This window comes from Neodiprion fabricii, chromosome 3, assembly GCF_021155785.1.
Source record: "Neodiprion fabricii isolate iyNeoFabr1 chromosome 3, iyNeoFabr1.1, whole genome shotgun sequence".
In the NCBI taxonomy this organism is placed as follows: domain Eukaryota; kingdom Metazoa; phylum Arthropoda; class Insecta; order Hymenoptera; family Diprionidae; genus Neodiprion; species Neodiprion fabricii.
Window position 1 is genome coordinate 13,579,420 of NC_060241.1, and position 16,583 is coordinate 13,596,002.

The 16,583-nt window shown below is 33.5% G+C and overlaps 2 long non-coding RNA genes and 1 pseudogene across 2 annotated transcripts in view; 2 read left to right on the forward strand and 1 right to left on the reverse strand.

Annotated features, from left to right (window-relative positions):
- Window positions 1-543: 543 nt before the first annotated feature.
- Window positions 544-1,603, forward strand: LOC124178249 (annotated as a pseudogene).
- A 1,176-nt stretch (window positions 1,604-2,779) lies between these two features.
- Window positions 2,780-14,124, reverse strand: LOC124177295. Its single transcript, XR_006869578.1, has 3 exons — window positions 14,110-14,124; window positions 3,262-3,525; window positions 2,780-3,210 (listed from the first exon to the last, which is right to left on the reverse strand). It is a non-coding gene; the product is annotated as an uncharacterized LOC124177295 (long non-coding RNA).
- The window catches only part of LOC124177296, a 14,750-nt gene continuing 1,428 nt past the window's right edge, over window positions 3,262-16,583 (forward strand). The window contains exons 1-2 of the long non-coding RNA XR_006869579.1: window positions 3,262-3,363; window positions 4,232-4,236. This is a non-coding gene — a long non-coding RNA (uncharacterized LOC124177296). The remainder of the gene's footprint in view (window positions 3,364-4,231; window positions 4,237-16,583) is intronic.

Genomic DNA, 16,583 nt, shown 5'->3' on the forward strand with positions numbered 1-16,583 from the left:
ACCCTGGAGTCCCACATCCGCGCTAGCCCGTATGACTGGCGTGAATCCGTAACTTGGATTCCGCAACTCCTCGGAAAAAAAAAAAAAAAAAAAAAAAAAAAAAAAAAAAAAAAAAATCTTACTAATCCAAACATCTTTAATTTCTGTAACATCAGGAATGTTAAATATAAGATTTTGATACTCATTTATAATTTTTTTAATTTTTTTAGGAAGATTATTAAATATTTTTATTTATGTATCAAGATTAATCTCAAACGTAAAATTTCTTTTTAACAAATGAATAATAATAAATATTATCATAATTATTTTAATATTTATATTCATAATTAATTATAATAAAATAAATTTCATATTTGAAGATACAATAAAATTACCTTATATTGAACAAAATAAAAATATATTAACTAAAATATCATTAAACAAATTATTTAATAGACCAAATTTCATTATTTAATTTATAATAATAAATTATTTATTTATTACACTAATTATTGTTGTAAAAATTTCTAATACCAATTTAGGATCTTTACGAAAAACTTTCCAATGTTACCTTTACGTTTGAAAAATAGTTTATTAAAAATTATAAATAGATCTTTAGTAGATTTACCAACGCCATCGAATATTACTTCAATATGAAATTTTGGTTCACTTTTAGGATTATGTTTAGTAGCCCAACTAATTACAGGTATTTTTTCAGCTATACATTATACACCTGATATTCAAATAGCATTTGATAGAATTATCCATATTTACTGAGATATTAATAATGGTTGAATAATCAAAAATTTACATGCGAATGGTGCTTCTATATTTTTCATCTGCATATATTTACATATCGGACGAGGAATATTTTTTGGATCATTCAACTTTAAACCAACTTGAATGACAGGAACAATAATATTATTATTAACTATAGCAACTGCATTTTTAGGATACGTCTTACCTTGAGGACAAATATCTTTTTAAGGAGCCACTGTAATCACAAACCTTCTTTCAGCTATCCCGTATTTAGGAGAATTCTTAGTACAATGATTATGAGGAGGATTTTCTATTAATAATGCTACACTAACACGATTTTTTACTCTTCATTTTATTATTCCTTTTATTATTATTATAATAACAATTATTCATTTAATATTTCTCCATCATACAGGATCAAGAAATCCTTTAGGAACTAATAGTGATATTGACGAAATACCATTTCAACCATACTTTTTATTAAAAGACATTGTAGGATTTATTTTAATATACTTTATTTTAATTTATATTATTTGAATAAATCCTAATATATATAGGAGATCCAGACAATTTTACCCCTGCTAATCCTATAATTACTCCTCCTCATGTTAAACCTGAATGGTATTTTTTATTTGCGTATGCAATCCTACGATCTATCCCTAATAAATTAGGAGGAGTAATTCTTCTTTTAATGTCTATTTTAGTATTAATAATTATACCTTTTTATAAAATAATAAATTTCAAAGGAGTCAATTTTTATCCATTTAGACAATTTCTATTTTGACTATTTATTAGAATTGTATTAATACTAACATGAATTGGAATAAGACCTGTAGAAAATCCATTTATTATTATTGGACAAATTTTAACATTAGTATACTTCTTTTATTTTTTAATATGTCCTATATTAACAAAAATATGAGACTATTTAATTAATTAAATTAACCCTACAAATCAATGAACTTGAATAAGTTTATGTCTTGAGAACATAATATAAAAGTTTTAAATCTTTTATTGATTTAAACTTAAATAATTAAATTTTTAATATAATTTATAATAAAAAGCAATAAAATATAAATTTTGAACCCATAAATAAAATTAAATAATTTAATGAAACAGGTAAAATTTTTTTTCAAGCTATTATCATTAATTTATCATAACGTACACGAGGTAAAGTTCCTCGAATTAAAATAAAAAAAAATCATTATTAAATAAAAAATAAAACTATAGAAATTACACCCTAAAAACATTAAAACAAATAATATACTTATAAATGAAATTCTTGAATATTCAGATAAAAAAATTAGTGAAAATCCTACACCTCTATACTCAATATTAAACCCAGAAAACAACTCTGATTCTTCTTCAGAAAAATCAAAAGGTGTTCGATTTGTTTCAGCTAAACAAAATTTAAAGGAAAAGTTAAAAAAATAAATAAAATAAATTCCTGATATAAACTAAATAAATTTATTGAATAACCTTCAATTAAAAATAAAATTGATAAAATTACTATAACTAGACTAACTTCACAAGAAATTGTTTGAGCAACAGTACGTAATATACCTAAAAAAGAATACTTAGATTTTGAAGATCATGCAGAAATCATAATAGGATATACCCCAATGCCTAAACAACATAAAAAAAACACCAAACTAAAATCAAATGAATAAAAATTAGTAACATCAGGTATTGTTATTCAACAAATCAATATTAATATTAATATAATTAGAGGGGATAAAAAATGAGGGAAAAAATTTGATATTAAAGGAACAGAAAACTCTTTAGAAAATAACTTAATAGCATCAGAAAATGGCTGTAAAATACCTACAATTATAACTTTATTAGGTCCTTTACGAATCTGAATTAAGCCTAAAACTTTACGCTCTAAAAGAGTTGAAAAAGCTACTCTAACTAATACTATAATAAGTAAAATTAATCTTCTTAAAAAAACTATAATCAATCCATTAATATAAATTACTAATTGTATAATAAAATGTACACAAATAAATTCTAAATTTATTACATTAATCTGCCAAAATAGTTAACAAATTTAATAAAATTCATTTTAAATAAAATTATGATAATTTAAAATTATGGTCCTCTCGCACTAAAAATTTTTAATAAAATTAAGGATAGAAACCAACCTGGCTTAAACCGGTTTGAACTCAGATCATGTAAAATTTTGAAGGTCGAATAGACCTAAATTTTTAAGCTTCTACACCCAAAATAAATTTTAATCCAACATCGAGGTCGCAATTTTTTATGTCAATAAGAACTTTAAAAAAAATAACGCCGTTATCCCTAAGGTAATTTAATCTAATAATCTGAAATATAGGATCAAAAATTCATTGATCAATGTAAAACAAAATAAAAAGTTTATTAAATTTAATTATCACCCCAACAAAATAATTATATTTATTTCATAAAAATAAATTAATTGATAAAATAAATATAATTATAAAACTCTATAGTCTCTCTAATTCTATATATAATTCTCTCTAACTCTATATATAATTATAAAACTCTTCTCGTCCTCTAATAAAATTTAAGCTTTTTAACTCAAAAATTAAATTCAATAATTAATAATTATAAGACAGTCTTAATCTCTTCAAATCATTCATTCCAGTCCTAAATCAAAGAACAAATTATTATGCTACCTTTGCACAGTTAGAATACTGCGGCTATTTGAAATTTTCACTGAGCAGATTAGACTTTTTATGTTTTATCAAAAAGACATGTTTTTGTTAAACAGGCAAATTAAATTTTTGCCGAATTCCTTACAATTAACTCTCATATAAATTTATATTTATAAATCATATAATATTTACTAATTTAATCATCATTTAAATTAAATAATTATTAATTAAATTATTTTAATAAAAAATTATATTAAAACTAAAACTTATAAATAATATATATATATAATTTTACGAAATTATTACAATTTCCAAATTAAAACTAATTCTAAGCCTAAGATATCTCTCTATCTAATAAAAAAGTTTCAAACAAATGAACGTAGAAAAAGATTATAATAACAATAGTAAAAAAAGATTATAATAACAATAGTAAAAAAAGATTATGATAACAATAGTATACGCATGAAGTTGGCGGTGGGGTGAGATCCCGAAAACAAAACAAAAAGCATCTAGCAAACCCTTTGACAGCTGTCATGGGCTGTTTATGACAGTCTTTGACAAATATATTTATAGGTATCTGTTTCTGACGCGCAAAAAATGAACATGCAAACGAAAATTATCACGATGATTCCCGACAGGAATTGTCTTTTTCGCGCGTTGGCGTATTGTCTATACGGCACTCAAGATCGACACGCAGAGGTGAGACTGAGTATCGTTTCAAATATAGTGGATAATTGGTCTACATTTGCGGGTTTTATTACAGGTAATGAGTCAAACGGTGCTGTGATTAGGTGACCTGGTGATTACAAATCACATATGAATAAAAATGCAATATATGCAGCTGCGGATATTTTTAGGATATGTTTAATCGTGTATCGCGAAGAACAAATTCATCCACACCGCATCGGATCACAAAATGGAACACAATTCTCGCTACTCTTCACCGGCGCCGGAGACAGTGGACACTTTGATGTCTTACAGAACAAAAATAAAATTCAGATAGTGAGTAATAAGTATGAAAAGTAACAATCAAATAATAGTAAATCTAAATATATCACCAAACAGTCAAAAGGACAGCCAGGATTTACGATGACAATGGAGAAAGGAGGAGTTTCAAGCAGCAAACAAGGCGATGAAGATGGTGGATGGTCGGAAGTATCACAAAAGAAAGAGGAAAATAAAATTGTAAGTGCGAAGAACCAAATAAGCCATAGAATAATATCCACCAAATATTCGTTTAACCAGGAAAGAGGACGACCAGGATCGATGTTGACCACAAGAGAAAGAGGTGTTTTGCGGAGTGAACAGCAACATAAATATAGAGAAAAAAAAAATATAAAGAAGGTGATTTTGTAGAATAACGGGCAGAACGGTAGCAAAAATAATTCAGCAAGTCAAGGAGATAGACAGATATCAATAGAGAAGGAACACCAATTTTCAACCAACAAATGGAAGCTTAGATTGATGAAAAAAAGAAAAGTAAGCACAGAAGGAATAGATGTGGACAGCAAGTGCAGGACCTGTCATTAAATCAACATGAAGGAATTCGCCTGTCTACTAGACAATGCGTAAGGAAATAGTGAGGCGCGAAGCGCCGAACAACGAGGCCCGCAGCGCCGAGATAGGGTTGGCGCGCGAAGCGCGCAGGGGCGAAGCCCCTAGTAATTATATAATTTAAAATCAAGTATAAAATTGAGAATTAAAGCTAATTCCTTAAAACTTTTGTATCAAAAATAATTATTTTCATTAATGAAAATAATTAATAATGATATTTAAATTAAATTTATTCATCAAAAAACTAGATAACGTAAAAACCGAAAAACATTTCATTTCCATTTCAAATTTAAAAATAATTATTAAACATTAAAAATAATTTAAAATTAAATAGCTCTTTTCAATTCGAGAAAAATATTAATTTATATTATTTTTTTAATTAACCCTGATACACAAGGTACAATAAATAGTATATACTTTTTTGAAAATTTCATTTTTGTAAATATTTCAAATTTCTATCATTATACAATTAAACTATAATTTAAATTATTTTTTCTTTCAACAATACTGAAATTATAAATTTAGTAAAAATATTTTTATTGATAAAAAAATTTTAAATATAAAAAATATAATTTATCAATTTCAAATTAAGTTGAATTGGACAACTATTTAATTTATTGCAAATAAAAAAAATCCTTCTAAATAATTTGAATTCTAAATACACTTTCCAGTATATTTACTTTGTTACGACTTATCCCATTTTATAATGAGAGTGACGGGCGATTTGTACATATTTAGTTCTTAATTCGAATAAATATAATTTCAAATTTCACTAGTAAGTCCAATTTCAAATAAATATGTCAATTTAATATCCAAAAATAAAATTTTGATTGTAATTCATTTAAACTTTAATATAAGCTACATCTTGATCTGAGATGAAATTTCTATAAAATTAAATGAAAATTAATAATTTTGAAAAAATATTCTGTTGACGAAAATAAATAAACTCAATCAATTAAAGTAAGATTTATCGCGGATTATCGTTTAATGAACAAATTCCCCTAATTATTTTTAAATACAGCCAATTTTTTCAATTTTAAAGAACACAACTATTAATTATTAAAATGTAATATTAACATCTCAAATAATGAGGTATCTAATCCTAGTTTAAATTTTAGATTTCATAAACTATAATATATATATATATATATATATATATATATATATATATATATATATATATATATAATCAAAAATTTTTCACCATAAAGATCTTTTTAATTAAATATGAATGAATGAATACAATTTATTAATTAAAAATAATAACTTGTATAAAACGTTTAACCGCTACTGCTGGCACAATTTTTGTGTCTATACTTTTATATTATTCATAATTCTAAATTTCTTCAATTATTAAAATTAAATGCTGCAAAATAATATTTTTGATCAATCAAAAAAATGCATGCAAAAAAAAAATTATACTAGTATAGAAACCAAAATCAAACTTTGATAAAAAACGAATAAAAATTATAATATATATATATATATATATATTATTTAGTGTAATAAGCACAAAGATTTTTGAAATCTTGAAAAATAGTTCAATTCTTTTATTAATAAAATAAGATTTAAAAACAAATTATTATATAAAACTTTGAAGGTAATTAGTTTGATTAGGTCAAACTCTTAATTTTATAGTTTGATATATAACATTAAATTGCGAATTGAAAATTACGAAAATTATGAAAATTTTTTCAAATTAAATATTCAAATATAATAAAATAGAAAAAGTTATTAATATATTAAGACATCGAATGAAATAATTATAATAAAATAGAACAATTATTGTAGAAATAATAAATGTCAAAAAAATTGAAAGATAAAAAATATGATTTATTAATTTCAAATTTTTATATTAGTTAAATTTTATGGAATTATATATAATTATCAAAAAAATCTTATGTATTTTTTAATTATCTGCTTACATATTGAATAAAATAAAGATAGCATTCATTAGAAAAATGCAATTTGATTCACTTTGTGAGTTGTAATTTGGAACATTTACACAATGGCTTACAACTTATAATGGAATTCAAAGAAAACATACAGATAGATAAATGATTGTTTATTTAATTTCATTTTTTTAATTCTTAAAAATTAATTATTCTTTAATTTAAGAGAAATAATCTATCTGAATTAAACATTTTTTGATTTTATTAAATTATTTTACTTAATTGCCTTCATTTATATTCAATTATATTAATGTATAATATTAATGTGAAGTATTAATGTGTGTATATATATGTATATATATATATATATATATATACATATATATATATATATATGTATATATATATATATATATATATATATATATATACACATATATATATATATATATATATATATATATATATATATATATATACATATATATTATAATTTTTAATTTACTTTTAAAAAAAGGGAAACTTGAAAAAAAAAAATTTTTCTACATCGACTAAATTTTTTAAAATTACACATAATAATTAAGAAAATCCAATATATTTTTCAATTATCTGCTCACATGTTATTTAAAGTAAAAATATTATTCATTAGAAAAATGCCATTTAATTTACTTTATGAATTGTAATTTGGAACATTTATACAATAAATTGGAACTTATTCTGAAATTTAAAGAAAACATACAGATAGATGAATGATTATGTATTTAGTTTCATATTTTTAATTTTTGAAAATTAATCATTCTTCAATCAGAGAAAGATAATTGATTCAAATTAATCATTTTTTCATTTTGTTAGATTATATAACTTAATTGCCTCCATTTATATTCAATTATATCAATGTATAATATTAATGTATAATATTAATGTGTATATATATATATATATATATATTATAATTTTAAATTTACTTTTAAAAAAAGAAAAATTTTTCAAAATAAAAATTTCTTCACATTAATTAAATTTTTCGAAATTATATATAATTATTGAGAAAATTCTATATATTTTTTAATTATCTGCTCGAATATTAATTGAAACAAAAATATTATTCATTAGAAGAATGCCATTCAATTTACTTTATGAATTGTAATTTGCAACATTTATACACTGGATTGGAACTTATTATGGAATTTAAAGAAAACATACAGATAGATGAATTATTATTTATTTAATTTCATATTTTCAATCTTTAAAAATTAATTGTTCTGTAATTCAGGAAAAATAATTTATTCAAATAAATGAATTTTCATTTTATGAAATTATTCAACTTAATTACCTCCATTTATATTCTATTATATTAATGTATAACATAAATATATATACATGTGTGTGTGTGTGTATATATACATATATATATATATATATACATATATATATATATATATATATATATATATATATATGTGTGTGTGTGTGTGTGTGTGTTAAAAAATAGTATATATGTGTATTTTAGAAAATTTAAAGATTTAAAAAAAAATTTTATATACATATAGTAGTAGTAGTAGTAATCTTTATTGTTCCCCTTGGGGTTACAAGGACTTCCCTTTTCCTCTTCCTTTACAATATTTTTTTTTACATGTTTTCTTAACCTATTCTTACCCTAATTCTTACTTCCTACCTTATCCTTACTTAATTTACTTAATTTCTAATTGCCTGTGTCCTGTGCCATTGCCTTGCCATTCCCTTACTTTCCCTCTTATCCTTTTCTTACTTTTTATCCTTATCTTTACTTAACCTTATCCTATTTTACCTTATTCTATTCCCTAATTCGTCCTTATCCTAATCGACTTCCATTTCCCATTCATCTCTCACTCTTTCATTCTCTTGTACATCCCTGATCCTTTCCAATTCTCTCATCCAGACTTCTCCCACCCCCTCCTCACCTAACATCTCCCTCACCACCTCCTGCCAGCTTTCCTCCCTTCTATCCCAGCCTACGCACCTTTCCCATACGTGCTCCCATGTTTCCTCCTCCCCCCCGCACACCCTACACCTTCTCTTTTCCTCTTCTTCCCAGTACATTGCCTCCTTCATCTCGCTTCCTAACCTAAATCTTGCCACCCTTATCCACCTGCTTTCTCCCCATCCCTTTCCCAGATATCCTGGTATCCTTTCTCCTTTCACTAGCCTGTACCATCTGTTGTACCTCGATTCCCTTATTTTCTCCCACCTCTCTTTTCTCTGTTCTTCCCTCTCTCTCTCCTCTATTTCCCTAAACTCCATCTCGCCCCTCTTCCTTCTCGCGACTACCTCTCTACTCTCTACTCCCCTTTCCGCAAAGAAACTTTCCCTTTCTCTTTCCCACCTCGATCCCTGCCTCCCAGCTTCTGCCTTGTCCCTTATCTCTTCCCAGCATCTCCTAGCTAACTCGCTACCCTCCCCTCGCTCCAGCTTCCTTTCAAAATTCCATGCCCTTCTCCCTGCCCTAATCCTTAGTTTCTCCCTCTGTAGTTCCTCCCTTACTAGATATCCCGGTGTTCTCCCATCCACTCCTAATGTCCATCTCAAAAATCTATCCTGTACCGCCTCGACCGCCCTCCACTCCCTCCACCCCCATATCTCCGATGCATACTCTATTACCGTCCATACTAGCCTGTCAAATAACCAAATCCTTTTTTCCCAATCCCTCCCAAACCTTCTTTTTCCTAATTAAATAATTAAGTACGTATATATTGTCAATGGTGCCCATGCCTTTTCTGAAACCCGTTTGGTTTTGTGGTATCAAGCCCTTTTCTTCTACCTCTCTTTCTAACCTATCCGCTAATGCCATCGCATACACCTTATACAGAGTTGGCATCAAAGTCAACCCCCTATACTCTTCTACCCTTTTCCCCTCCCCCTTCTTAACTATCGGCGCTATCAATCCCTTCCTCCAATCCTCTGGCCAGCCCTCCCCCACCCAAACTCTGTTCCATGTTTTCCATATCCACTGCTCCATTTCTTCCCCCCCATACCTCCATACCTCGCTAACTATTCCATCCCCCCCTGTTGCCCTTCCATCCCTCAGCTTTCCTATCACCTTTCTAATCTCTTCCCTCTGCAGCTCCCCTTCCCCGTCCCCCTTCCTATTTACCGACTCCCCGCCTTCTGTTACCTTGCTTTCTACCCCGCCGAATAATCCCATGAAATACTCCCGCCACTCCTGATCTCCTATTTCTTCATTAACCCTCTTCCACTTCTTTCTTTCCCTATTAACTATCTCCCATACCTTGCTTTCTGTCTTTGCTTCTGCTGCTTCTTTTATGAATCCCTCATTTTCTTTCTTTCTTCTCTCCTCGCATAGCCTATTATATTTCCTTCTTCCCTTTCTATACGCGTCCCCTTCTCCCTCCCCCTTTCTCCATTTCCTTAGACTCTGCCTAACTTCCGCTTTTTTTCGCCTACATTCCTCATCCCACCATCCCTTTTTCGCTTCCCTCCCCCTCCCTCCTACATCTAAGGCTCGTCTAAACTCCCTTATTCTTTTCTCTATCTCTTTCCCTACATCCACTTCTCCTATCCCCTCCCATTTGACTTCTGTTTTAAACCTCATCCTACCCTCCTCCGTTCAGTCTCCTCTACTAGTTCCCCCTACTCTTTTTCCCTTCCTTGTCCTAGCCACTGCCCCCCTCAACCACACTATTACCGGGTGATGATCCGAGTCAACCCTATCCCCAATCTCTATCCTTTTGACCCTATCCCTCACCTCGATGTCTCCTATAGCGTAGTCTATCACTGTCACCCCTGCCCCTCCTACATACGTAAATTCCCCCTCCTCATCCCCCTCTATGTTCCCGTTCATTATTGCCCATCCTGTCTCCTCTAAAAATTGCACCAGCTGCCTACCTTCCGAGTTTATTTTCCTGTCCTTTGATTTCCTACTCCTACTCTCCTCCTCTCCTTCTCCCCAGCATCCTCCCCCCTCCTGCCCTGTCCTGGCATTAAAATCACCCCCCACTAACACTTCTACCCCTCCCTCTATCTCTTCTGCCCGCTCCTTCAATTCCCCTATCTTCTCTTTTAGGTCCCCATTTATGTATATTCCTACTACTACCCATTTTTCCCCCCCTACACTTATTTTCCTTGCTATCATGCCCTCTTTTACCTCTTCCCTCCCTCCCTCCCCACTTACTATCTCCCTTCTTACCCCTGACAGCATTCCGCCTATTGCTCGTCCCTTCCTATTTTTTCGCACCGCATACTGCACTTCCCATTTATACCCTACTGGCAACTTATTTCTAATCCTTTCCCACCCCTTCTTTTCTATCCATGTCTCCATTAGAAATATTACATCCCACTCCCCTAGCCCCCTCCAGAAATCTTCATCCTTTCTCGTTAGCCCCGCCACATTCCAAAAAGCTACTTTCCACCCCTCCCTTACTGTCTCGCCTACTCCCCTCTCTCTCCTCCTTATCTCCCTCCCCACCTGCCTCTGTCCCCCCCCCCCCACTACCCATTCCCCCGACTGCCTTTCACTACGTACCCTTCCCTGTGCTTCTATACTTCCCTCTTGTCTTTCCTCGCTTGCTGACCTTTCCCTATCGCTTTCCCCTACTTTTCCCCTCCCCTCCCTTTGCCCCCCTTCCCTCGCTCTCCCTGTACCATCTCTAAGCACCTCTCCTATCTCATCCCACTTCCACATTTTCCCTCCTATCCAGATCTTTGCATACCCTATTCTTACTCTGTTTCCCCTTCTCTCCTCACCAGCTGCTATCTCCCTCAACTTCCATTTCATTCTTCTCTCTGCCCAGGTGAGATCCTCGTCTATTCTCTCCTCCCTCCCTTTGAGTAGGCTTTTTCTTCCCATTACCTGCTTCTTTTGCTCCCTATTTCCTAGTCTTGCTATCCATATCCCCTTTTCTCCCCCCTTTTTCGCGCCTACCTCCCACATATCCTTTACCTCGACCTCTACCCCTATCAGCTGCAAAATCTTTTTCAACTCTTCCTTTTCTCTTCCCTTCTCAAGTCTCGCTCCTCTCACTACTATATTTCCCCTTCTTTCTTCCCTTTCTTTCCTCTCTATGGCCCACTCCATCTCTTTTAATCTATCTATTGCTACCTGCGCCACTTCCGCATTCCCCTGTATCTGCCTTTCTCCCCCTCCTTCTGCACTCTTCTTTTCTAATTCTAACAGCCTCTCCTTTACCCTTTCCATCTCCCCCCCTCTCCGCACTTCTACCTCTTCTAGTCTTTTACCTAGATCCCTTATCATTTCCTTCATCTCCCCCCTCTCTACTTCCCACTGCTCTTCCCTTCTAGTCATTTCGCCTTCAATCTTTTCCATTTCTTCCCTGATCCCCCTTCCCTGCCCTTTGACCTCCTCTAGACCTATCTTTAGCTCTTCCCTAATCAACCTTAGCATATCTTGTATACCCCCTCCCTCTGCCTTCCCTTCCTCCCCTGTCTTACCCTCCGGCGACCGGTGCACTTTCCTGCTTTTCCCAAATACTCTTTCTCTTTCCTGCAACCCGTCTACCTCCTCCTCCCCTTTTTCCCCTTCCTCCTCCCGCTTTCTCTTCCATAAGTCTAGCACCGTCGCCGATCCCAGGCTATGCCTCCTATCCCTCCCTAACGCTGCTACTGCCCCCGGCCTACCTTTCTTTTTCTCCTCCTCTTCGCTGTTCGCCCCTTCTTTTTGGCCACCCGCGTTACTCATACTCTTTCTCTCCTTCACCGCTCCCTACCTTATCTATCCGCCGCCTACCTGTCTACTCTATCCCCCTTCTTACTCCCTAGGTGTCACTGCCTCTTCCTATCTTATCCGAATCGTTGCCGTCCGCCAGCTCTTTCTGCCTAACCTCAAAACTCTCTCCCTTCTTTCTTTTTCACCCGCCCTTCCCTTCTATCCCTGCCTCGCTATTCCCTTCACCCGACCTCCCGTCTATGTCTTTCCCGCTCCTTCTCTGCCCTATTTCCTTTTCTCCTCACCTTTGCTATCCTGCTAAATTCTCGCCTTTTTTCTCGCACTCTTTCGCACACCTGTCACTCACATTCAAACGGAAACGGAAGTCCTTATATACATATACATATCATAATTTCAACTTACTTTTAAAAAAAGAGAACTTTCCCAAAAAAAAAATTTTTTTTTCAATCTTTAAATTTTTCAAAATTATATGTAATTATTAAAAAAATCCTTTATTCTTTTTAATTATCTGCTCACATATTAATTCGAATAAAAATATTATTCATTAGAAAAATGCCATTAAATTTACTTTATGAATTGTATTTTGGAACATTCATACAATGGATTAGAACTTATAATGAAATTTAAAGAAAACATACAGATAGATGATCTATCATTTTTTTAATTTCATATTTTCAATTTTTAATAATTAATTATTCTGTAATTCAAGAAAAAAATTTATTCGAATAAATTATTTTTTATTTTATTAAAGTATTTAACCTAATTACCTCCATTTATATTCTACTATGCCGAGAGTCTCGTTCTCCAGATTACAAGGTAGTACCGCTACTTCTCGCACGATTTCGCCACAATCTTCAGAATATAAAATTCACAACCCATTTTCCCTTCTTCCTTCTGCTCTCCCGCTCATGCGTCATCACGTTCTTTGTGCGTGGTGGCGTCACTTCTTCGAGAAGGTTTTCTTCAAGAAATCTAGAAAAAATTAAACTAACGACGAAATAAAAACATGCCCAAGTCAAAGAAAAGGTCGCGAGAATCCCGGGAGGAGGATTGCGACAGACTCTGGCGAAGACTAAAGAAGCTGGAGGAAAAAATCGAGCGCCTACGCGAACGTCCGTCGACGGCGGCGCAATCCAGCGAAACAGATCGAGAATCGGTTTTACAGAGGCAGAATCAGGCCCCGGTCACAGGTGAGAGGCAAACACGCAGTTTCAGGGCATCTCCACCCCCCTTGGCGGTACTCTCACAAGTCTGTGACTCAGTATCCGTGCATTTTGGTCTAGAGTCATGTAAAAGTCCGAATGGACCAAACATCACCTAGATGCATTCTCGTTCTTGCAGAACCCTCTGTCAGAGACGAAGACACTTCGTCACAAAAGGAAAATTTAGAGGATTTCTCTTCTCATTTGACAGTCGGTCTGCTAGAAGCGAATATGGCTTCACCAGAAATCCAGAAACTGGATCAAGAAACGCTAAAACTCCTAGGAGATGATGCGTCTTCGGCTGCAGCAAATGAAGTTCAATTCCATCCAGAATTAGCTTCAAGGTGGAAAAACTGGATCCGTGGGGGTGTAAGCAAGGAGAACAAAAAAGAACTCTTGGATAAGCATACCAGAACTGGAAATTGTCCCTTGGAAGCTCAGCGTCTGAACCCAGAGGTCTCAGCCTCGTTGAACGGGACATCCAAAAGGAGAGATAAGCACTTCGCTGATTCTCAGAATACTATTGGCTCAGCCTTGTCCGCCATAGGAACTGCCGCTACGCTCCATCTCAATGAGAAAGAAAACGAGGGCTTAGACAGAATGCAAATACTGGAATTGCTTCTGGACGCAGGAAAGCTGCTCTCGGAGGGACATCATCAAGAAGCTGTAGCCCGAAGGGCTTATATCTTGCCTTTCCTGGAAAAAAAGGCTAAGGCAGTGCTGGAAAATTCAGGTATTGATGAATTTCTATTTGGTGAAAACTTGGTAGACAAATTGAAGTCTGCTAAGGCTATTGAGAAGGTGGGATTGGATTTGAAACCCCAACCATCAACAAAAAAGCCTCCGCTGCGTCAACCAACGTCGGTAAACTGGAAGAGCCCGTCTGCGAGATTCCAGGGCAGCTCTCAGGCGGGCAACTATCAGTCGCACAACCAGCAGACAAGCAACAAACGCTTTCCACCAAAAGCCGGGAAATATCCGACAGGCAGGTCGTTCGAGAATCAGCCTCGGGGCCAGACACAGGCTCGGTCGCAGAACAGTCAACCCAGTCTTCAACAGAAACCATAGCGGTAAGAAAGGTCGCTGGGCGGCTATCTAACTTCTTTAAAATCTGGAAGAATATTACGTCAGACAAATTTGTTTTGGCTTGTGTACGGGGGTACGAGCTAAAGTTCAGTAAACCCCCTAATCAAGCATATATTCCTTCAGAACCCTCGTTTAATCCTGAAGAATTTCTTAAGCATAAGGAACAGATCAACCATCTTCTAACGCTAGGAGTGGTTGAAAGGTGCTCTTATAGCCCAGGCCAATTTATTTCTACTTATTTTTTAGCCCCGAAACCAAACGGTTCTGACAGATTTATATTAAACTTGAAAAAGTTGAATACCTTTATTGACACCGAACATTTTAAGATGGAGGATATACGTTCGGCCACGCGCTTGATATCTTTGGGAGCTTTTATGGCCAATTTAGAACTGCAGGATGCATACTTTTTAATTCCTGTTGGTAAGAAATGTAGAAAATTCTTGAGATTTTCGTTCGAAGGGCAATTATATGAATTCACTTGCCTGCCGTTTGGACTTTCCTCAGCACCTAGAGTCTTTACTAAGGTCCTTAAGCCTGTGCTTAATTGGCTGCGTAGCAGGGGGTTCTTATCAGTTGCCTACTTAGATGACATCCTATGCATCGGGGATAATTATAAATCCTGTTTGGACAATGTGAAGAGCACAGTAGATATATTTGAGTCTTTGGGATTTATCGTTAATAACAGAAAGAGTAATCTCACACCCAGCACCCAGTGTAAATTCATAGGATTTATCTTAAACTCAGAAAATGTAACACTAGAACTATCTCAGGAGAAACGAGATAGAACCCGAAAACTTATCGTGCTTTTTAATTCAAAGAAAGTGTGCAAAATCCGTGATTTCGCTCACTTCATCGGCATTATAACTTCTTGTTGTCCAGCTATCAAATATGGCTGGCTTTACTCAAAAAATTTTGAGCGAGCCAAATACTTATCTCTATTGGTAAATGAAGGAAATTACGAGGCTCAAATGCTTCTTCCCGAATGGCTGCAAGAGGATTTTGCTTGGTGGAAGGTTAATATAACACTTGCGGTTAATCCAGTTAGAAAGTTCAAATTTCAAAAAGAAATTTTTTCAGACGCATCTACTACTGGATGGGGTGCGTTTTGCGATGGGAATACAGCCCACGGGTTTTGGAAAAGCTCTGAGATAAACTTACATATCAACTGTTTAGAACTCATAGCGACTTTTATGGCCTTAAAGTGCTTTGCTAGGGATTTGAGCAATTGTGAACTCCTACTCCGGATCGATAATACTACGGCAATTGCTTATGTTAACAGAATGGGGGGAGTGCAATACCCAGGCTTAAATAAGGTTTCTAAAGATATCTGGCGTTGGTGTGAAAAGAGAAATATATGGCTTTTTGCAACGTATATTCCGTCTAAGGAGAATGTAGAGGCGGACAGAAGTTCAAGGATTAAAAATATTGATACTGAATGGGAGCTGGCAGATTACGCTTTTAGTATGATTGAAAGGTGTTTTGGAGTACCAGAAATCGATCTGTTTGCTTCTAGAATTAATACAAAATGCATCAAATTTTGTGCTTGGCAGAGGGATCCAGAGGCACAGGCTATCGACGCGTTTACTTTAAATTGGTCCCAATGGCGTTTTTATGCATTCCCTCCATTTGCTCTCATTCTGAGGGTATTAAGAAAATTAATTCAAGATGAGGCGGAGGGTATAGTTGTCGTCCCATATTGGCCGACGCAACCGTGGTACCCTCTGTTTAGGTCCATTTTGGTCAATGAACCGATTATTTTGAAGCCATCGGCTAATTTGCTGTCATCTCCTTGTAGGTC